Source organism: Dasypus novemcinctus, chromosome 14 (assembly GCF_030445035.2).
Source record: "Dasypus novemcinctus isolate mDasNov1 chromosome 14, mDasNov1.1.hap2, whole genome shotgun sequence".
Lineage (NCBI taxonomy): Eukaryota > Metazoa > Chordata > Mammalia > Cingulata > Dasypodidae > Dasypus > Dasypus novemcinctus.
The window spans coordinates 41,301,699-41,325,230 of record NC_080686.1 but is presented as its reverse complement, the minus strand read 5'-3'; the positions used below and the strand labels follow the sequence as shown (position 1 = coordinate 41,325,230).

Sequence of the window (23,532 nt, the reverse complement as noted above, 5' to 3'; positions counted from 1 at the left end):
GAGATGAGTAATGGATATATATATTCATAGAGATCAGAGAGGTGGTGGTGGTGGAGGAGGTGCAGATTAGATACAGCTTTTAAGAGAATCTCATTAAGATTTTGTTCCCTTGTGGTTCTGAGAGGTCTGAGACAGAGCCATGGAAATTTATAGCCTTTGGGGAGTAAAGAGACAGGTATTCGATTTTTATTTTTTAGCAAAACAAATAGCCTTAAAAGTCTAAAAGCTTCATTGGAAAGAGAATTTGCTAACTTTCTTTAAGTTTCCTTTACCATGTCCAACTAGTAGATGCATAAGATCATAGAATTTTCCATGTAGGGAAAACCCCAACAGGAAGAAGGAGGTTATAAATTAGAAGATTAAAAGAAACTGAACCTTCTTATTTTGGGAAATTTAAGGAAGAAAAGGATTGACACGGGCAGAAGGGGGGAGGGCGGGGGGAGAAGAAAAAGGAAATGGCCTGTAAATCTCCCCAACTGGTTCCCAAGACACAGTTCCATCTAGATCTATTTCAGAAGTCCATCTTATCTGGACTGGTAATATCAGACTCTGAAGCTTCACTTAACAAAACCTTTCCGATTTAGGAATCAGAGGAGTTGCCAGAATTGCAGGAAAAATTATGTGTATGTGTGTGTTTTCCAGTAGCTTAGTGGATAGTAGCCCAGATCAGTTATAGATTTAATAAAAATACATTTTCCCTTTATACATTAGAGTTCTATTTTGTGTCCCTGTTACACTAGCTAGACACATAAATATTTCTGGAAAAATATATGTAAAGCATGGGATCGACAGAAATTCTTTATGCTTTCCCAAAGTTCAAAAAATTTTGAAACACAGCATTAAATTAATCTTCCTTAAAGATATTTCTCATTCAGTTGCTTCTTTTACCTTTCTTGGGATGTTTTCCTGTTTCAGAATTAGATGCAGTTGTCACCATATCCTCAGGCCATAATAGTCTCTGCAAGTTTTCAGAATATAGGTCAAATTCATAAGCAAGGAAAATAACAAAAAACTGGACTGTCTGCCTCATCAGATTCCTCTTACTTCTTTTCCTTTCAAGCAATTTATCTTCCCTACCTTCAAGGTCTCTAACCAGAGAACAGATGGGTTCCCAGCAGTATTTTAAGAGCCTTTCAAGGTCCCTAACTTATTTCACAGAATGTAGTTATCATGTTTTTGTTGTCATTATTTTTGTTTGGCATTGCCTTTTCCTCTATAACGAATGTTGGGTGATGAACAGGTATCACTTGCCAATCATACTTATTACATGTTTGAAATAGAAAAGGACACTCTTATTTTTAAATATGAATAGCAAATTTTTTTATGAAGCTAAAAATACACCACAAAGTTTACCTTACCAATCTACTGGGATTTTGTTTGTTTGGTCATTTATTTGTTTTGTTTTGATTTGATTTTTAATAACAAAGAGCAGAATTTTACCATCACTATATTGAAGTGAAGAAAAACTGGAGCAGAAGAAGGTTAAATGATTCATCTGTGCCTCAGAGTAAGATGGTTAGGAGCGTTCTACCAGATATCCCAGGTCAAATACTCATTCACAAGTGGGCCATTTACTTTAAAACGACCCCTGGTAGGCAAGGATTATCTTCCCAACAATTTAGGCATTAGCAAAATCAGAGGTGGATTTAACTCTCCATAGATCTCCTATTCCTTTCCCCAAATCTTTGTACTTGAGCACTGGTTCTGGAAGTGTGGATCCCAGACCAGCAGAGAAAGCATTTCCTGGGAACTTTTTGAAATGCACATTCTAAGGCACTACCCACACCCATAGAATCAGACACTTTTTGTGTTGACAAGCATTCCAGGTGATTCTGATGCATACTAAAGCTTGAGAACCACTGCTTCCCTTCAGTCAAGGAGAGAATCAGAAAGAGAAGAAAAAAAAAAAAAATGCCCAGAGAGTATGCTGCAGAGTACATTTCAATAGCTTTTAATACTGGGTGTTTAGTGTGGGTAATTTACAAATGATTGGAAGTGATCACAAATCAAAACACATAGTTCCTTTAAGGACTCTTTAGAAGAAATCAGTCTTATGTCAAGGCAGCTCTCCTCTACCCAGAGTCTCGCTTGAGACGTCATTTCCTCATAGGGACAATTAATAGCAACTCAACATACTTTCTGTCCCAAAACAAGCTAGCAAAGGCAGTTTCTTATTTTCTTAATCTTATGGCAGTAGATAGCCCACACCTACCATCATTGCTGTTCACTGGTGATTTCTTGGCAGGTGACGTTTAAGTGCCTTGGCTATGTCCAACGAAAGTCAAAGATTGCAGAAGAAAAAAAATTCATTCTTTTGGTTCCCATTGGGCTTTATTTGGTGGATCACTCATTGACTTCTATCATTACATTTCAAGAATAATGATGTTCATCAAAGGCAAATCCCAAATAATGTTCTGGTGCTTTCCTTGATTGAACCTGATTTTTAAAAAATCATTTGACCCAATCTACACTTAAATATGATATGAAGGCTACTTGCTCCCTATAACCTTTGGTTGCCTAGGATAGATGCAGATTTGGGTCTCCAGGACAGCCATGTCTGTGCCTCAGTCATCTTTGACCCCCTGGTGGCCAGCACAGTCTCTAGCTCAGCATGGCATTTGCTCAGTGACCATTTCTTGAATGTATGGTATGTGAAGTAATAAAGATACTTTTTGAGTCAGAGAGATCTTGTGATAGAACAGGAGGAGAAAAAGCAGTTAAAAAAACAACTAACTAAATTCTTAAAACCTAGCATTGAAGACCAAATGCTGATAAAAAACTTGACCAGGTCTTCTGTCATTGATGTTACAATACCAGCCTCTAATAAGCAAATCAAAGGGTTTCAGAATTAGAACGTGAGTATGCTTTTGAGCTGTGCTATGCTTTCACCTGTTTTCTCCTTATGGCAAATCTTAGATTCCCAAAATCAAGAGGTAATAAACCAGTTTTTTCACTTAAATCCACTTTTGGAGGCAGTATTAAAACTGATGTGCAAATGTTAGAACTTTCATCAACTAAAGACTCTAATTTCCAAAATGAAATTAGTTTCTCAAAAGATAATCACAAAGCACCCTGTCAATAATAAATAAGGGACTATAGAGTTGGATAATTAGTGCCAGTGATTTTTTGGCTTGGTAAGATTTTTCTATCCCCCAAATGCCAAACATGCATATTACTGAGGTTTTATTTATCAATAATTTCTGTATACCTTTTCTATTTGAATTTTAATATTAAGTACTCTTTCTTAACAATCTTGTTTGAAAATTAGAATGTGTATTGTTTACCACTCCATTTTGTCCAACACTCTACCCCCAGCACATAAAACAGCATCTAGTACTTAATAAACACTAAATAAAATTTTTAAATTGTCTTCATAAAAGTCCATAACTTCCCTACCTTTAAATACGTAAAGAAAGAAATAAGTTCCAAGTCCCTAAGAACATGTGAAAAACTGATTGTAAATCTTAACCACCAGCACAAATGATATCTTTTGATGAAAATGATATGGTACACATCTGAGATACGGAATTAATTCTGGATAACTCTGAATTCAGAATGGTAAAAGCTTACTTGAAGCATGTTACCATTTTCTGAGCATGCACGTAAAGAATGAAGTTGAGGAAAGAGCATAAAATATTTGCTAGGCCCCAAATGGCACTTGACTCATCTACATGGAACCAGAGGGTAGAAAACAGAAAATAGTCAATTGATTCTGCTGGATTAAGCCCAATCCTGTTGCAAGGAAAGAAGAAAGAAAAGACTGAGTTTCAGGATTCACCAAGACTCCTCATTCACCTCACCTACTCTCATAAGACCAGGCAGTGGGCAAGAAAGAATGTGGGAACCATTTCTGTGTACCTTTGAATATACAGTGACCCTACATAATAGGAAAATGTGGCTCAGTGAATGTTCAGTTAAATCTGACCAATCAGAATAATTTCTGTTCTATGGGTGGAGTAGCTATAATGGAATTGGATGGAGGTGGGCTTGGGGTAAAAAGAGGGTATTTCCCTTCTGCTACAAAATCTAAATTTTCTTAAATTTGCCTAAGATTTGTCTAACTTAAAACCTTAATAAAAATTGTGGACTTTTTTCAAAAAAAAAAAAAAAGGTAGGCATTAAAATTAAGTAAGTTGGGAGAGTTCAGGGTGAAAAAATACATAATAATTTTAAGAAAAAAATAGAGTTAAAAATTACCAGGTTTTTTTTTTGTTCCAATAAGAGATTGTTACAGCATTGTAATTATGGTTATAATTAAATAGAAATCCACATGCTGTTGCCATCTGATCATATTACCAGAGCCTTCTCTTGATTCAATTTAAAAGTATTCTACTGAAGTCTCTACAAGATCTGAAACTTCATTATAAATTGTAGAACACAATACCAACAAGCTGGCAGAACCATGGCCTTCTCATTCTCTCCTTTGCTGCTCTCTTTTCTTTCCCAGTTCCCTCCTTCCCTCTCTTCGTCCTAGTCTTTCCACAACGCAAGTAAACAGATCTATAACAAATCCCTATATTCATTAACAGAATGCCTGGCTTTAAAGCCGTCTCTGTGCCTCACTAGCTGCGTGACTGTGGCAACTTAAGCATTCTATGCCTCATTTTGCCCATCTGTAAAACAGGTAAAAATTGTGTCTAGCTTTCAGGATTGTTATGACGGGGGATTCATTTGGTTTTACAACAGTATTTAACACAGGATAAAAACAATATGTATTATTTTTGCTTCTTCGAATGTGTAAAACCATTCTTTATTTGTATCCATAGTCTCAAAATCTAATAGCAGTGTGAACAGCTGATTAGCTAGAGGAAAAAAAAACACTATTAATCATTCCTGTGATTTTTAACTGAAGACCCAAATCACCATTTCTTCGCATTATCTCATTGGTAAACAATCTAAAACCATAAGATTATTTTTGAGCAGCCTCTTAAGATATGAAATGAAGGGAAATAGGAAATAGTAGAAAATAAACCTTCTGATTTTGTTAATCCCAAGTGAAAGGTAAAATGAATAGTGAAATGCGAAAACTCTGCAGAAAAGTCATACAGAAAGAACCTCAAGTACTTACAGCACACCTAAAATTCAACTGACAGCAAATGACTAATGCTTAAATCAAAAGCCCTTCACTAAAATTGAAAACGTAAATGCTTTCTTTTTCTTGCTTTCTTGTAGGAGGTGAAAGAGAACTCAGTAGGTGTCAGACTATTTTTAAAAGCAGGTTATAGTGGTGATATTTCAGAAGCATGAAAAGCTAAGGCAGATCTCATAAATGGCCTGTTTTAAATAATTTTATACTTAGAAATTTAGGAGAAATGCATAAAATTGTTCAATGCCAGAATAGGGGAAATTTTTCTATGAATTGTAGTTATTACTTTTTAAAATGATAGATTATATTACCATATGTTGTGATTAGATTGCAAATTATTTTAACAACATTCCAATATTGAGCAAAAATTAGCACTTACATTCTATCTGGGATATGGTGAAAAAACCGACTATATTTTTACTAACCCTAGGAACCTGTTTAACAGGTCCATCTCTTTGGATTGATAACTAAAATCCTTATAGATTTTCCTGGCTCAGGCTCCCGTGAGATCTATAGGTGAATTTGTAACGAACAGCAGATCCAGGGCAAGGCCCATTGTTATGCTCTCGTCTCAAACATGTTCACGTCTTACAGCATGGAGGAAAGCACTTGACTGCCCATCCCATGAAACATGAAATTTGGCAGTGCACTTAATGTGTACGCTGCCAAACTGGGTGAATGACTGACTGGCACAAACTTCAATTTCCTCCCTTCATAATGAGGATAATCTCTGCCCTAATTACTTTGGAGAGTTGGGGTGGCCAAACAGGAGAATATAAGTGCCCTGAGTTTATTGTTATTATAGGCATTATTATGTGGTAACAAAAGAACTTGTAATGTTGATGCAAAGACAGTGGTTACCAAAGGTTCAGAGGGGAGGGGAAGGGATAATTAGGTGGAACACAGGAGATTTTTAGGGCATTGGGATTGTTCAGTATGACACTGCAATGATGGATACATGATATTATACACTTGTCAAAGCCTATAAACCTGTACAGCGCAAAGTGTAAACCATAAACTCTAGACCTTGATTAGTAGCAATACTTCAATTTGGTTCATCAATTATAACAAATGTATCTCACTAACGGAAGATGTGAATAGGGGAAAATGTGTACGTGAGTGGGATGGTGTTAGATGGGAATCCCCTATACTTTCGATGTAACTTTTCTGTAATCTAAAACTTCTCTAAAAATAAAGTTTAGAATGAATTTTTTAAAAGAACTCTAAGAATATCATCGTGCTTTTTAAATAAAATATATCATTGTTATTTTCAACAAGAAGGGAAACTTCCCTTCCTGTAATATACTCAATAGTTTCAGGACACACCTAGATATTTCAGAAATCTATATGAAAATTAAACATTTTAGCAATGTTTAGATATTAAAGAACACACCCCAATTTGCACATTTCTTCTGGAAGAGTTCTTAAAGTAATTGTTGGAGAAAATACTGCGCTTACTGGGACATAGAGATTGAAATGACTATAGACAAAGAAAGATTTATTGAGCTCTCCTATCGGAGAGGGTTTGAAGAACAGACTTCAGCCTGCCCTTGGAAGGGGGGATTTGGATTTAAACAGAACTTTCTTAGGCAGGGAAATGATAGTTGGTAGGAGGGGGTTGAGGGTCCAAATGAAGTACAGGGACCAATAGGAAGCCTTAGAGATGAAAATTTTCCCTGATAGTGACTGGAAGATAGTGGGTAGGGAGTTATGGTTTCTTGGAATGCTGCAGGAGCAGATGTTTCTTTGCTCTGTAGGAATTTTATCTCCCTCTGATATATAGGTAGAGAAGGTTTCCATTTTTTTTTTTACTCCCATCTCTATTTGGTTTCTTTATTTAACCCTTGGGGAAACACCATGCCCTTGGACAAGTAGGCTTATGGGGGATGGGGTTAGCTTTTTTCCTAATGTATATCAGGGGAAACTGAGCTATAGCTTGTTAATCATTGCAAACCTCTAACAGTAGTATATACGTATCTAATGAATTTGGAAATACAGAATGAGATGAAGTAAAAACCACCCTGATTCTCTACTTCTTGAGTTAACCTGTGATAATTACTTTTACTTATTTTTCCCTCTTTGGGTTTTTTTCCCCCTATCTGTATGTGATATTTGAAACTGATGGGAATATGCTTTAATATTCAATAGCTGGCTTTTTCCACTTAACATTTCTCAAACAAAGGTAGCTTTTATTTAGTAGCTCCTATACTATTTTTTACTCTAAGTATCATATTACACTTAATAATAAAGGCAACACCTGTGTATTATCATGTAAATGAATATAATGAAGTTCAGCATAGGTAACCTAAGTAAATATATCAGAAATCCATGTGCTTTAGAGGCTATCCCCATGTTTTCCCGAGTGTTTACTTGAAATGTTTCACAAACTATTCCCATACTTACATTTCACTGAAGAACAAGTAAAATGTTTAGTATTTTAAAATAAAAATGTTAAAAGACTGTGCCATTTGAAAGTCAAAATAAAAGCTCTAGAAAAGTTCCTTTTACTTATTTATGGGCCTAATTTACTATTTTGCTCTGCTTCCTAAAGATATAATCAAGCATTTGGTAAAACAATTTGTATTACATCTGTCCTAGAGATGATATAAAGTAGGCTTAAAAATTGAAAAAAAGTACAGGCAGTTTGCTCATAGGAATGCATTTTTATTAACATATATCTTGAACAAGTATTTTAGCACTTTTCATTAAATTAAATGAACTAGGGAAACAGCCAAAGCAATTTTCGAAACCACTAATACAGCTAATATCTTTAGAGAAAAACATTACTTTATTCAATAAGCTAAAAAATAACCTTTTACCATTTAGAAAACAAAAAGGGTTCTGCAAAATCTTGGTCATTTCTGAAAATAGATTATATAAAAAAGAGCTGAAAAGAAAATTCTCAAAACAGAATACCTTGGTAAACATTATAAGTCCTCATGAAACCGAGATGATTTATTTGTCTTTAACACAAAACTTAGTATTTGTAGCTGTTTGATATTATTGATGGATTCCAAAAAGAAATATTGGATTACGTTTGTAAACTGATCTTTTCCTCTGGACATATTAGATTACATAGGATTCAGAGGTTCACTTGATTTAGAAATCAGGTAAAACCTCTTGTGCCAGTAGGACTCACAGATGAAAGACATGGCAAAGGACAGAGTTGGAGGTTTTTTGATGTTGGAGTTTTGATGGAGTTTGACACTGAAGCCTTAAGCTGGAGCCCCCGGAGGTAGGCTCACAGAGGAAACAAGAACAAGCCCCAGGAAGAGAGAAAGCGTGAGCCCAGGGAAAAGTAAGCCCTGAGAGAGAGCAGCCTTGAACCCAGAGAGAAGCAAGACCCTGGGAAGAGGAACCCAGGAAGCCTGAATGCTGGCAGATGTCGGCAGCCATCTTGCTCTAATATGTGGAAATAAGACTTCAGTGAGGGAAGAAACCTATGTTTTATGGCCTAGTATCTGTAAGCTCCTACTCCAAGTAAATACCCCTTCTAAAAGCCAGCAGGCTTCTGGTATTTTGCATCAGCAACCCTTTGGCTGACTAATACAGTATTCAAGAATCAAAAGTATTCTACTGAATTAAATGGCTCTAAGAATTCTATATAAAAGCAGTTAGGAGGTAATCTCTCAAAATTCATTTAGTCTCTACTTTCCATTTTCTTTCATTATATAACATCGAAATTACACTGGAAAGTGCTCTCACACATATCAATTTTCAAGCCCTATGAGGCAGCCAGAAGTGTAATAACATGACAATTAATCAATGAGTGATGCATCATGTGGTTTATAGACAAGGCTCAGGAATTATATCAGAAAGGTAAGAATCTTCTATTTGATGTGTGCATGAAGTGTGCTTATAGAAGAGAAACTTAAAATAACAAGCTTTGAAATTTAATCCAAACATCTGATTTGCCTTCATTCCAAACAGAATTCCAAGGGGAATTCTATTTTTATTTTATTTTATTTTTTATTTTAGGAGGAATTCTATTTTTAAGTAGAACTCTCAGTAATATATAGGTGAAGTTAAGACATTGGATAAAGTGTTGCCTCTCCCCCACCACACACACAACCAATGTCACTACATATCATGGTATACTAATTTTTATAATAAGGAGGGAATTTAAGAGTCATCATACATGAAATTTTTTGGATAACAAGAATTGTTTCTTTGTGTGTTTGTGTGACACCAGTATTACCTGGTATCATTTTTTTAAGGCCTATTTTTAAAATTTATTCCCCCCGCCCCACTTGTGGTTTTGTGCTCACTGTCTGCTCTCCGTGCCCATTCGCTGTGTGCTCTCTTTGTCTGCTCTCTGTGTTCATTTGCTGTGTGCTCTCTGTGTCTGCTTGGCTTCTCTTTTGGAGGCACTGAGAACTGAACCTGGGATCTCCAATGTGGGAGAGAGGTGCTCAGTTGCTTGAGCCACCTCAGTTCCCAGTTTTTGTTGTGTGCCTCACTGTTTTTCCTCTTTGTGTCTCCTTGTTGTGTCATCTTGTTGCATCAGCTCATCATGCCTGCCTGTCATGCTAACTTGCTGTCTTGCTCATCTCCCAGGACCTCCCATGGAGTAGCAGGAGCTCAATCACTTGAGCCACATCTGCTTCCCTCTGGTATCATTTTGTATAAATGTCCTTCAAGAATGACAATGTCTCAAAACTTAAGTTTGAGTGAGATGATAGTTATAAAAGTACCTTTATAGAAATATGTCACAGTTTAGGTTATATAAAAATCTAAATAAGTACTATAGAATTGTCTCCTACTGTGTAACCCTTAATAATTGGGTACAGGAATATGTTGGGGGATTGAATCATGTCCCCCACAAAAGGCATGTTCAAGACCCAACCCCCAGTCCTCCAGGTATGAACTCATTTGTAAACAGGACCTCTAAAGATGTTATTAAAGTTAAGGTGTGCCCTAACTGAATGAGAGTGGCCTTAATCCAATATGGCTGAAGTCCTTACAAGCAGAAGGCATCTGACACAAAAGGAAAAGCCTCAGGGAATAGCCAGAAGCTGGAAATCAATGCCAGAAGAGAAAGGAGAAGACAACACTTTGTCCATTGCCACATGATGGAAAAGCTAAGGATCAGGGATCATAGGCAGCGAGCCTCAGAATGTCACAGTCTTCAGGGAGAAAATGTCACCTTGCTGATACCTTGATTTTAGCCTCAAAACCATAAGCCAATAAATTCCTGTTGCTTAAGCCAACCCACTGTATGGTATTTGTATTAGCAGCCACGAAACCAAGAAAGCAAGTCATACAGAATGGTTGAACATTAATAGTCATCTGTCAATTATTTTATTAAGATCATATATATGTGGTACAATGAATTTGCAAAATTGAATTATAAAGTACATTGTATTGTTAAAGGCTTCCTGACTGGACATGATTAATCATATCACTTTTATTTATAAAGCATTCAAGTATACGCACACATATAAGTTCCCATGTCTTTAATATGAAAAAAAAAGTATTCCAGAATTAGTTGTAATAACATTACCTATATTATGCTTAGATCTCCTAATTGATATATCAACACTTTAATCATTTTTTAATCAGAGTTAATCAGATAAAAAGCAGGATGATATCCAGAAAAAAAAAAACACAGGAGGAAACCCACCAATGCAAGTCACCATATGTCCAAATAAGCCTTTGTATCAAAGTGTTATGAAAGTCATTTAAAATGAATCAGAACCAAAAATAAAAATATTTAATCAACAAATGTCTATTTTCAAAGTTCTGGTTAATAGTATACTATTAGGATAAGGGTTGTGAAAGAAGACTGAAGTACATGCCAGGCGGTGTTTGTTTTCAAACTCGAAAATATTAGCGTATTTTTGGTCTATGTCCTAACTTGGGGCTATGTAGCTGCTACTTTCATGCTTCCAGTTTCACTGTGAGAGGGCATTTCATTTATGTAAGTATAGAAAAAGAACTGGAATGCCCCATAATGAAAACAGTTTTCTTCCTTCCTTTCTCTACTGTCATTCCCCAAACACATAAACAATGAACAGAGCCAATGATTCATGAAAAGACAAGTCTCTATCTGAAACACTCTGTTCAAATCATAACCTTCCCAATTAGGATATCCTGAGGCACTGGAAGATTGTGGCACAAAGCATAGGTGTACAGGAGAATTTGTCATGCATTAGACAAGGTATTCCCCAAACAAGAAAAGCTGATAGAAGGTTGGAAAAAAATTATAGGTAAAAAACAATCTAATGAAATAGGTGCATTTCCTAAACCATACCACTATTCTCACATACGCTCAAACTGGCAGTGAAAAAACAAGCTTTCTTTGTAAAACTTAAGTCTGGAACCAAAGATTGTTTGAATAGTCTCCCAAGCACTTGACTGTTTATTTTAAATTAAACCTGACTTTAAAAATCCAAATACATGATGTAAAAGGAAACATGAATATATATATACACGTTAACACATAATTGGTTAAATATAAATATGTAATACATATAAAGCATATAAATGTATTTTATAATACATAAGTATATGAACCTATGTGCGTATATATTTAAAACATGTATTTTCCTTACTTTTGAACTCTTGTCTTAGAACCAGACTGTGCCCAAAATCTAAGTCTAAAACTTTTGGTGAACAGGTAAAGAATTCAGTAATCAAACAGAAATTAATAATACTGGCTTAGAAATTTAGGATAAACATACCCCTACACTTTATACTTTTTACTTGAAAAAGTAAAGTTATTCTATTCACAGGCTACACACACACAGAATCTACCAAATGCAATAAATTATTGCAAATTTGCTGGAATTACTGACTACCACAAAATTCTCACTTGTGAACTGTGATTTACATAATAAACATACGGTTCTAGGCAGTTTTTATACTTAATTCCTTCACTCAGAATGGCTCATATCAATACTAAAAAGCTGTATAAGAAAATTATGTAAAACTATGTGCTTTTCAAATCCAGCAAAAAAATGTGTGTACTAAAAATGCAGTTTTTATAGGCTGATGGGTGTTTCTGTACTAAAATTTTTATATAAAGTGAGGGTTTAATTTTTACTTCAGTTTAAAGGCCTTGCTACTGAGCAGATCTAATTAGTAGCACCTAATAAGGAACAAGGGCCTGAGTATTAAAATGCTTACAATGGTCTCTCTAAATCCTCTGGGCTTTGCTAGAATAGAAAGGCATTACAGATCAAAAAGAATCCTTTATTTATTATGTAAAATGGAGTTAAATGTTAATTTTCTTCTTTGAACAACTTGATATTGACTAACAGGAAACTTCTCCAGTAGTTACACATTTTGTTTTTAACTATTTGGGTATTAGCCAAAGACTTATCACTAATTAGCAGGATCTTCAAAGGCTTTTGTTAGAGGAAGTGAAAGTTAAAAGTTCTTTATAAATTAAAGCTGTCCTTTCCCAAGAACTTCTTCAACACTGCAACTGAAAAAAGAAAATGCCAACTGTTGCTCCTACGGAAGGAAGCGTTCACATTTTATAAAGGCACTTTGCTTCTGAAATCAACACGCTTATTCAACAACCTTGATAGCATTTCTGATAATGAGTCAGTGAAAAGAGTAAGTAGACAGATGGTACAATTCAGAAACAAAATAATATGCAGAATTAATTGCCGACTGACTTTTCCCAGGTCATCCAATCAACCAATTGCAGGGTTAAAAATAGAAGCCAAGTCTAATTATCATAGTCATGGCTAGATCAGAGCATGACAATCTTGCCTTGCAGGGACCTCAACCTCCCCAGCCACTACTGCCAATACCTTAAATAAGCCCACTTTCAGTAAGGTGCAGTTGTTTAAGGTACATGGGGAGAGGTAGAAAAAGTACCTCAAAAACACATGGGAAAATACGTGATAATGAGGTCTGGTTGAAAATTGCCATGAGAGTAAAAACACTGAACCTTGAAAACATTTGTTAACGCTCATTATGTTTGGGAAACTGCACTACATTATCTATGTGATCTTCTTTCATCTTCACAACAACCCTGTGATTTACATACTATTACAATCCTTGTTTTTCACAGATCAGAATATAACTTGCAAAGGTTAAATAACTTACCCTAAGTCACAAAGTTTAAATGGCAAGGTGAGAATCAAACTAGTTCTAAAGCCAAAGCTCAAATTCATTTCATGAAAGACGTGATTTTCACATAAATGAGAGTCAACACCAAAAAAGAAAAATGAAAAAATAGAGAAAGGGAAGAGGAGGTACAGTGATCAGCACTGTTTGAAGAGAATGTTTAGATCTACTTTTGAATTGATTTTAAAAATGGCCAAAGCAGTCCAAGAACTCTAAGAATAAAATTATCTATTTGATAAAAATATCTTTTTTCTCTCTTTATTATTTTTTAAATGTTACATTAAAAAAATATGAGGTCCCCATACACCCCCCCGCCCCCCCACTCCTTGCACATCAACAACCTCTTTCATCATCATGGCATATGCATTGCATTTGGTGAATACATTTTGGAGCACTGGTGCACCACATGGATAGTGGTTTACATTGTAGTTTACACTCTTCCCCAGTCCACCCAGTGGGCCATGGCAGGGACATAAAATGTCCAACATCTCTTCCTGCAGTACCATTTGAGAACTCAGTTGCTTTTCTTTCAAAGGGCTTAACAGATTCATACTGTAATGCCATTTTATTTCATTTTCCATTTAGTTTATGAAAATTTAAACATTTAAGTATTTTGCCTGAACAGATTAGTGATTTTTTTTCAGATGACCAAGATGTCAACTTTCATCTCCTTACTCAGTGGACTGCCTCTATTAAACTGATCAAAGTGTCAGCTGTAATTTGTGGTAAAACAGTGATTTCATGAAGCCCATGAAGATGTTACAGGTCCACTATGTCAACCTGCATGCTGATGGAACAGAAGTAGGTCAGATTTTCAAAATGACTGAGATTTGCTCTTTCTAATTTGTTTCTCATATGTTTTTCATTACAAATGAGATTGAAAAAAGAAATGGAGATAAAAGAACCATTGGTAAATATTATTAAAATCTTAAATTGCATTTTGAATTTTCTTCAAGTTCAAATCTGTTGTAGTTGAAGAAAGAAGGGTCGTATATTTTACTGTCCTGAGCAAATAAACTGGTTGAGTGTCTTAACTGCTTACCAGCTCTGTCTCTTTCTTTTAATTCTAATTTGTATCACCCTTAACTCCCACCTTACTGAAACCTAGGGGAGAAGAGAGTATGGTTTGGCAAGAAATAGGGGAAATGGCAATCCCATCACAATCCACCCCACCCCACCTACAAAAATAATCAGAGTTTGTGTAGCATACCATTTGTTTTGCATTAGAAGGGAAACTTTCAAAAATAAATGGGGGAAACGGATGTGGCTCAAGCAATTGGGCTCCCGTCTACTGTATGGGAGGTTGAGGACTTGATTCCCAGGGCCACCTGGTGAAGGCAAGCTGGCCCATGCAGCAAGCCCAAGCAGAGTACTGACCCAAGCAGAGTGCTGGCCCACATGGAGAGCTGGCACAGCAAAAGGACACAACAAAAAGAGACACAGAGGAGAGACATTAAGAGATGCAACAGACCAGGGAGTTGGGGTGCTACAAGAGATTGAGAACCTCTCTCACTCTCCAGAAGGTCCCAGGATTGGTTCCTGGTGTTGCCTAAACAGAAGACAAGCAGACACAGAAAAACAGACAGCAAATGGACACAGAGAGCAGAAAATGGGGGGTGGAGTGGGGTGGGGTAGAGGCAAGGAGAAATAAATAAATGAATGTTTTTAAAAAATGGTATTATTTAATTCAATTAGTCAACAAATATTTTGTAAATGCTTATAAGCGAGAAACAGTACTGACCACCAGATTTGTAGACATTTTTATGCCCTTGATATTTTACTGCTATAAACCAATACATTTTTTGTATGTTTACCACAGTCTGTATTACTGATAAGTCTCTGGAAATCTTAACATTACATGCTACTATCTCATGCCTTGCTTTACAATTCTGGGTTGTTTTCTAATATGCAGAAGATGAAAGAAGTGTAATTTATATTTTTCCTTTTATAGGATCACCAGCCATGTCCTTAGCTAACTTTTATCAATGGAGATTCAAAAGAGGTACATTTTTATTTATCTTAAAACCCTTCTGTACTGATCATAAAGTTAATTTACTAATAAATGTGGGTATGTCACATATAGTGAAGAATGTCAACCCATTTCATCTCAACTTAACCTACTGTAGGAAAGCACAAATTTGATGAAAGAGACTTTCCTAAGAACTACTGACTTCCTTGAAACTAGATGAGAGACCAACTTGGATGAATAATGATTTGTAACAATTTGTTTTTGAGGGTGGTGGGTAAAACAGTGCTAATACAGTCTGGTTGAAATGAGTATTTCTAAAAATGCATTATCTTTCTGTGAGCATAAGTTACAATCAGAAATGCATATATATATCCTTTTACTTTTCCAAAATTTTGATATATTATCATAGTTACTCTTTGGAAAATGATGATCCTTAAATCTGATTTGGATTTGGGTGTGTCTGACAGGTTATCTCAGTGGTTCTACTGAGTGACCACCAATTTAGATTCAATATTATTTCTGCAAGTTTTAGAAGGATTAAGTTTTGAAAATGGATAGAGGGCATCAATATCCTGGTTGTTTTTCCTTCCATCTCAATTATCAGAGAACCTGAGTGTGAATGATCATGGAGGGATATGTACAAAATGCTGGTACAGAAATTACTGACTTTTCAATGTTTATTTGATCAGTGAGCAATATACAACAGAAGGAATGTAACATGTTGTGTTACTGCTGGTACTGCAATGACCAAAAAACGTCTACTTCTACCCTTCAGTTCCCAAGGCACAGCAGCACATAATTAAAGAGAGCGTGGGTGTGTTATTGCTTATTCAGCCTGAGGTGAGAATGCTTATTTAAATCTGTTTTTCAAGAGGGTTTGCTCAGATGCAATAAAGACAAAGGAAAAAAACAGAAGAAAATCCCTCTTCTAGCTGTCCCTCCTGCCCAATCTCCCAAAGAAAAAGCATACTTTAAAATACTGTGGTGCTATTTCTAGGGTCTTCTATAAGACCGTTAAGTGTGTCTATTCATCTAAACAGATGGCCTTGCAGCCCTTTAGTTTTAAGCAGCATCTCAACAATCTGTTATAAGACATGTTGCTTCATTCTTACCCTTTTACCACGTTAATGTCTAATCCGAGTAGGCTTTTAGAACATGATGCAATCCCCAGCAAGCCCTCTGTTACCCCTCTCCTGGACAATGTAACTCAAGACAGTCTTCCGCTGAGAATGGTAGTTAAAAGTCTGGCCAATTCTGTTTATAGTTCGGATGTTCCAAATAATCTGTACTTTAACTTAAACTAGACACTTATCATTGGGCTTTATTCTCTTTCAGGATGAATTAAAAAGGATGCAATTAAGAGAACCTAGGAAAAAAATAACAATAAAAATAGATTAAAAAATCACAGTTATAATGCAGGTATATAAATTTGGACTAAAAATACACAAAATTTTAGATTAGGTTGGATACAAATGACCCATTGCTGGAATTAAAAAAAAAAAATACCTTTAGATGTTTCTCAATTTCTGCATTGTTGTTATAAGACTGATATCTGTGATGCAAAGTGTAATGTTCTTTTTTTTATTTTTAGGTACCGGGTATGGTACCCAGGACCTTGTATACAGGAAGCAGGTGCTCAAACCACTGAGCTACACCTTACTGTAATTTTCTGAATGACAAAATGTGTGACTGAGAGACTTGAAATCTTTCAATACATGTATTTATTATTTTTTCATCATGGATTATAACTGAAAAACAGTGAGAATATTTCCTTGATCAACTATATTAAATTATTTCAGTTACATTATTTGCATTCATGTTAAGATTTTAGAAATTGTTTCATAATACATAAATAATATCTGTTGAAGAGGGTTATGATTTTTATAATTAATATATGTATTTAAATTATAAATGTGTATCCTCTTTGACCCAGCAATATTATTCCTAGAATCCTTCCATCAATAGTAAAACACCAGGAGCGGGTGTAGCTCAAGTGACTGAGCACCTGTTTCACACATATGAGGTCCTGGGTTCAATTCCCCGTATCTCCGAAACAACAATAAAAAGTAAATGCACTAACATATAAAGACATACGTGGCATTAGGTCTATTCCCACATAGCTTGAAATCACAAAATGATTTGGAACTAAATAAATGTTTGTCAGTAGATTTTTTCCTCTCCCCTTTCCCGTCCCCCCACCCCCTCCAGTTGTCTGCTCTCTGTGTCCATTTGCTGTGTGTTCTTCTGTATCCACTTATATTCTTGTCAGTGGCACTGGGAATCTGTGTCTCTTTTTGCATCATCTTGCTGCATCAGCTCTCCGTGTGTGCGGCACCACTCCTGGGCAGGTTGCACTATTTTCTGCACTGGGCAGCTCTCCTTACGGGGTGTACGGGGTGCACTCTTGCGCGTGGGGCTCCCCTTCACGGGGGACACCCCTGTGTGGCACAGCACTCCTTGTGCGTATCAGCACTGCGGGTGGATCAGGTCATCACATGGGTCAGGAGGCCCTGGGTTTGAACCCTGGGCCTACCGTGTGGTAGGCAGACACTCTATCCATTGAGCCAAATCCGCTTCCCTCAATAGATTTTAATTGAATAAATTATGGTGCACAGTACATCTTATTAGGCATCTTTTAAAGATAATAAGGCACCATTATATCCTAGGTATTTTTAATATAGTAAGTAGAAAGATAATGTGCCTAAAGTGTTTTGCAACTAGAAATTATAATAAAAATCTACTATAAAATTAAGTACAAACATGTCTCATATTGAGCATATTATGAAATTTCCAGAAAATTTCACTTAATTTAGGAATTTAAAAGGTTATCATCATATTTTAGGTAAAAATAAAATATTTGGGAAATATAATGAGACCAACAGCTTAAGTTTTCTATTCTCTTGTGTTTTCTCTCTCCATTTCTACCTGTTACCTGTTTGTTTTCTCTAGGTTAATGCCATTCTTGTCACACTGTTCACTGAACAGTAGCATTAGCAGGAACCATGCTAGTACTGGCCCTCTTAAGTATCAGTTAAGGGTTTTAATGCCTTTTTATGCATTTAATATGATGATGTGTAGCTCTTTTAAGCTGGCAATTATTATAGAACCTAGGAGGGATGACCATAACCTGTCATTCATTCCTTAATTTGGAAAAGCCAATTATTTTACTGCAGACAGCACTACCCAAAAAGAAACTAACTTTGAGGCAGCTAGAATTCCATTCTAAGAGAATTGAATATATTTCAAAGTAGACAGTGCCACTCGACTGCTAGCAAAATTCTTCTACATATTTAAGAGTACAGTACTCTAAGTCTGAGAACTGTTTACTTTTGTAAGAATGGTTTTGACTAGAAAACCCTAAATAAATCACTTGGAATGTGTAACTTTCAGAGCTCCTTCTGGGATTCCTTTTCCATGAAACCAGATTCTCTAAATTGCTATTCTTGCTGGCACTTACTTCCTGGTGACCTCAGCTGCCTTTGTGCCAGTGGTGGATAGTTTTCATTTCTGGTCCTAACTCAGGGAAAACAATAGGAGGAGAGCCTATCAAGGCCAGAACTAGATGGACTAATAAAAAACACACAAGTTGTCTAAGTGAGCCCAGAGAAGCACCCATAGTTGAGTATGCAAAATTATACATGTGTATACTTGTGTACGTACTTGGGAAAGGATATCAAGCTACTGAATTATCAAAGGGATTTAATGCCCCAAAAGTTTAAGAAACACTGAAAAGATCACAAAACAATTTTTAAGTACCCTAATAGCTCTGACCTTATGTTTCTATAATGCTTTCCTTCACTCTGTTACACTTTAAAGAGCAGCATGGTAATGTGGTAGGTGTCTGCCATTTAGGTGGATCTCTGAGCCTCAGTCTCCTCAAGGTAAAATTAACATATAGTGGGAGGATCAAATTAGATTCCATTAACCAAAGTACACAGTAGAAGGTCTAGAAACAAGATAGGTGCTCATACATGTAAGGTCCCTTCTTCTGCTTAATCTTCTTTATCTTGAAAGCAGGTACAATGTCTTCTTCATTTAAGGGCATGTATGTTCACGATATCATTTGTGGAATACAATTATTTAAATGTATCCATACCATGTTTATTATTGTATGAAGCTATTTTAAAAACAAAATTGTTATTTGTACATACATTAAAAGCCTGACTTGGTTGCTGGAGAAGGATAGGTAGATATATACTTCTGGGAAATAATAACTCATTTATACACTAAAATCAAAGTGCTGAGCATTTTCTGTGCATATATGTGGTTAGGTACTTTGTTACGGGTTATAAATAATGCCAGGCTGTCATTCACAGATCTTGCTCTCAAGGCTTAGTTTAAAGGAGCATCTAAAGTCTGTTCACACCTAAGGAAAATCCAAGGTAGAAAGTGCTATGGAAATTTAGAGGAGAGAAAACACATCTAGTGTGGGCAGGAAGGTGGGTTTAAGTTGAAGGAAGGCTTCATGGAAGAGGCAGTGTCTGGTGTGTACAAGGTTTCAACATGTAGCATGATGTCAGAAAGGAGCAAATGAAGACATGTAGGCATGACAAACAGGAAATAAGGACCACTTGGCTTAGTTAGATCACGGGGTATTTTAAGGAGATGAGTGAGAAACTAGGTAAAGATGCAACACAGCTCCAGGGTGTATTCACCAAATGCAATGAATGTTCCTTACTGATGAAAGATGATATTGATGTGGGAGGATTGGGGGTGTGGGGAGTGGGGTATATGTTTTTTTTTTTTTTAATGTAATGTTTTGTGTGATCTATTTATCTTTAAAAAAAAAAGGGACAATTAAAAACGTTTAACAACAATACAAGGTATTGGCCTTAGGGTGAGGTATGAGAGTCCTGTATGATGTTCTATATGTTTGTTCTGTAAGTTCACAACTATTACTATACACTTATTGTTTATATATGTTTACATATGAGTGATATACTTCAATTGAAAAAAAAAAGAAAAAAAAAAAAGATGTAACACAGGGCCTGACACATAATTGGGGCCTAAGGAGAGTTTAATCACAAAAAGAGCATGTAAGAGAACTCAAAAAATAAAGATACACAAACAGGGTAAAATATAACAGAAAATCTGGCAATTAAAAGGTCATTGGGAACTATCAAAATAGCACTTTTGTTACCAATTCTCAGCGGAGGCAGTGGTTGAATACAATGACATATCTTCTTCAGGCTTATTATCCTACTTTTTTTTTTCCTTTTCTTTTCTATTTTTAAAAATCTCAAGCTGCTATTTCACTTTCAGCTAAATTGCAGCGGATGGCATTAACAGGCACCAAAGAATGTGTTTTTGTTATGAAAGGGCAACTTTGACTCCTAAATTCGTGCTCTCTAAAGTACTGATAACACTGATAGCTTGCCAGATTAAATGTTTTTTATATGCTTGTGAAACAATTCTATCTTGTCAAACTTAAAAAAGTACCTGCAGTTCACTTAGTATCTAATAGTGTATATCTTTCCATTTTTCATTTTTCCTCCATTTCTGAATACCAGTCCATTAATTTTATCTTTCTCTGGGAAACTTTTAAAGGAAAGGAAATAAAGCCATAAATCAGTTTCAGTTATAAGCTCATAAATATATTTCTTCTTTGGACTCTGAATTTAGAAACTCAGAAATTATTTAAACATAAAATTGTCCTAGTTCTAAAGTCCCTTAAATTTAATTATCTTCCTCAGTTGCATCAAATGAAAATGAAAATTTCCAATTTTCTTTCTTTCTTCTCCAACTCCAATCCCTAACTTTCGGGATTCAGCTCACCTGCAAAATCCCTGGCACGTATTATAGTAGTTTAGGTGGCATCAGGCCCTTGACCCTGGCCCTATTTCTTGCCAAAGAGTTGTTTCATCAAAACCCAACAGTAGAATCCATTCTATTTCTACTGATCATTAGGATTTTCTCATGTACTACTTTGTATAAGAAAGATGCCCCTTAACATTACAGAAACACTTTCTGTACTTCCTCTGAGACAGATGGCATTAATCCATTATTTCATCTACCTTGGGATAATTTTTAAAAATGAATGATTATATTAATATTCATCACCACATTCTTCAGAAGAATTACATATGGTTACATATTTTAAGATTTGGAAAGAAAGGTGGCAGAAGAGAAGGATTTATTGTTCTTGTTCTTTGTTTCCTCTTCTAGTTGGTATGCCTAAGAATCAAAACTCTAAAATCTTGAAAATTTAATATTTCAAATCCAAATTGAGCTCGACAAACAACAACCCACAACAAACAAACAAACAAAAGCCACCCTACCTCGTCCCTCTAGGATTTTCAAACTCCCAGAGGGATAGTTCCTGGAGCGAGCCACTTTGTAGTGAGCTTTGCCGACCCCTGGCACTCCCTCTGCCTTATATACTGAAGGTGAAGACAAAGAAAAATATTCAATTCTTCTCCTAAAATGCATCTTATAAAAAAAGGATTTGTAATATGCAAAGCAATAATACATAATAGAACTGATATGATTTTTCAGAACCAGTATCTTTGTCTAAAAGCAGTATTGAAAAAGGAAGGTAAGGAGAGGTGAATTTTTTAACTATAAGGACTGCCCCTTCTCGTTGATTTATGTTAACACTTGCTAAAATCAAGTTACATGACTGTTGAATCAGATTGTCTCTAATTTCAAGTTTAAAGATAACAGATCTCATTTTAGATAGAATACTGGCACACAGACACCCCACAGTCTGGCTTATTGCAACTGTTCTCTGTTGGTGAAGTGGCACATTTTGCAATTCCTATAACAGCCATCTTAACCATTTCACAGCATATTATTAAATGTACATCTCTAGGTGGCAAGAATAGGCACTTGAGCTCAGTAGCAAGGGGTTTGTGGGGAAATACTAGGACAAGTGGTAGGAACCAGTAAATGGGGAGACTGCCTTAAGGATGCTCAAACAACCTGAGGTTTAGTCTGGGCAGCTACATTAGCTTTCCAACTGCCTATGGGGAAAGCCTAGCTGGAAGCTCATTCGAGGCCACTGGGGAATCCTAGGCTAACACACTGCTTGCTTTTTGCGGGGAGGATTTGCACCAAATCCTAACAGCTAGGTGTCTCACAACTCAGCTTCAAGAAAAACTGGATAGACTGACATTCACGTTTCTGCTTCCACCTATCCCTATGCACACCGAGCAAAACATGTAGTTAGGGTCCCGACTCTCACACCGGTCTTTTCAACTCTTCTGGTAGCAACGGGGACTACAATGCAGGGAGTTTAGGAAACCATGTTGGCAGTGGGCTAAAAGCACGGGTTTTTCAAGCCACGGTATTAGGAGAAAGGACACAGGTAAGGGCATGGACGGAAACAAGCATAAAGCAACACCCTTGACAAAATCAGCCAGGGAATAGAAAGCGCGCGGATAGGAGTTCACTAGAGTTGGCCTTGGAATGATCACAGCATCCCCGAAAAAGATCAATGAAATGATTGACAGAGAAAACGGTAAATTAAAGAAGACGAGTCTACTGCTGCTCAACCCAGGCTGAACTCCAGGAGATAAGAGAAGTTTCTGCTCCAAAGAGAGACTTTTTGTAAAGGTTCAGTATTGAACCTGGTGCTTTGTGATCGTGGTGAGCACAGACCCAAGCTGGTAACTGGGAAGGGAGAGGACAGAGGACAGTAGGAGAGGGAAGACTGCTAATTACTCGCCCAGGCTGCTGCTCCAAAGCTAGAAAACATAACCACTTTGAAGAGCAGCTCAAATTATTTTACATGTTGAATCTTCATTGTCTAAGCAGGCTGGCTTTGAAATGGTCGATTATCTTTAAAAGACTATAGAGGCTGAACGCCTCCTTTGTTTGCCCAGGAACACCGCTCCTCCAGGCTCAGGCTCTGGGCTGATTAACATTTCATTCCAAGTTGCTGCTCCTTTTCCCGCTGCAGAATGCGGCAGGCTTATTCCCCTTCTTTCCTTCTGAATTGTAATTCCATTATTAACCCAGCGCAAAGCCCCGCGCGGCGTGGCCGGTGCTAATAATAGCCGGGCCGCTTACCTTCCCTGGACCGAGTCAGCGCATGTCCCCGGCGCCCGCCGCCGGAGGCCGCAGTCCGCCCCGCGCCGCGCGGGGCCGAGTGCGTGGTCAGTCGCCGCCGGCCCCCACCCACCTGCCGGCTGCAGCAGCTGCGCCCGCCGCCGCGCTCCGGCCGCATGAAGTCATCCCCGCCCCGGGCCGGATCACCACATTCCGCCCCGGCGGCGGGGGGGGAAAGGACCTTCCCGGCCGCGGGGAACGGCTCCTGGAAACTGCGCCTGATCACCTCCACCCCGCTGGGTTTCGGGTTTATTTTCTATAAATGCTTTTAGAGACGAAGCGTAGCCGGGTGGTGCACCAAGAGAAAAGACGCGGAGAGACTTCCTCTGCAGCGCGGCTTTCCTCC

The 23,532-nt window shown here is 36.9% G+C and overlaps 1 protein-coding gene across 1 annotated transcript in view; it reads right to left on the bottom strand.

Moving 5' to 3' along the window:
• The window catches only part of PKIA (cAMP-dependent protein kinase inhibitor alpha), a 102,603-nt gene extending 79,312 nt beyond the window's left edge, over positions 1–23,291 (bottom strand). Inside the window, exon 1 of the mRNA XM_071207888.1 lies at positions 23,148–23,291. The gene's annotated coding sequence lies outside the window, so the exon portion shown is untranslated. The remainder of the gene's footprint in view (positions 1–23,147) is intronic.
• Positions 23,292–23,532: the final 241 nt, after the last annotated feature.